Source organism: Calidris pugnax, unplaced genomic scaffold (assembly GCF_001431845.1).
Source record: "Calidris pugnax isolate Ruff unplaced genomic scaffold, ASM143184v1 scaffold150, whole genome shotgun sequence".
In the NCBI taxonomy this organism is placed as follows: Eukaryota; Metazoa; Chordata; class Aves; order Charadriiformes; family Scolopacidae; genus Calidris; species Calidris pugnax.
Genome location: NW_015091300.1, coordinates 2,613,447 through 2,614,241, shown reverse-complemented (window position 1 = coordinate 2,614,241; position 795 = coordinate 2,613,447). Strand labels below are relative to the sequence as shown.

The 795-nt window shown below is 60.4% G+C and overlaps 1 protein-coding gene across 1 annotated transcript in view; it reads right to left on the bottom strand.

Annotated features, from left to right (window-relative positions):
• SKOR2 (SKI family transcriptional corepressor 2) overlaps window positions 1-265 on the bottom strand; it is a 42,119-nt gene extending 41,854 nt beyond the window's left edge. Inside the window, exon 1 of the mRNA XM_014960790.1 lies at window positions 211-265. The gene's annotated coding sequence lies outside the window, so the exon portion shown is untranslated. The remainder of the gene's footprint in view (window positions 1-210) is intronic.
• Window positions 266-795: the final 530 nt, after the last annotated feature.

Here is a 795-nt window from a genome sequence, read left to right as displayed (position 1 = left end):
GACCCGCGAACGGTTCATCCCGAAACACGCAGCGGACACTCGTGTCCGTCCCTCTCCCGCCTCCCCGTCCTGGGAACCCGCCGCTGTCCCGGGAAGATGCTCCGCGCCCCCGTAGGGACGGGGCACCCGCGGGAAAGCGCGGAAGAGGGAATTAAAATCGTAATAATAAAAAGTTTCGACGCTCTCCGCGGCCACCCGCGCATCCTTTACCTCCGCGGCCGCGCTCTATCCGTGCCGCCGCCGCCGGGAGGGAAGCGCATCCCCGCCACCGCGGAGCAGCGCGTCCAAGCCGCAGCCCTGCCCTCGCTGCAAGCGCGGAAGCTCCGCACCTCGCCGCCCCCCACTCTATCCCCCCCTCCCCGTGGGCTCGGTGACGTCAGCGGGGCGGTGAAAGCCGGGGGGTGGGGGGGGTGGGGGTCCGGTCTCCCCCCCCATCCATCCCTCCCCGTACCGGGAGGGGATGCGGGCGCCCCGTCGGGGCCGCCCCCCCGGAGCGCTCCCCCCGGCTCCGCGCACGGTTTTCGCCGGTATAAGGTGGGATGCGCTTTGGCTTTCTATGCCTTTTTTCTCCTTATTTTCTTTTTTTTTTTTTTTTTTTCTTTTACTGCAGACCAAATACAAAATAGAATTCCAAAACCCAATGAATTAGACTCTGACTTGGCAGAAGCTTGTATTGTCTCCTCCCCCAGAAGCACCCCATAGACCTGAAATTGCAGAGTCAGGCCCATTTATGGTATTTTTCATCTGTAAAGCACCCTAAGGGATTAAAAAAGTTGTCATGTTTTTTTAATTAGC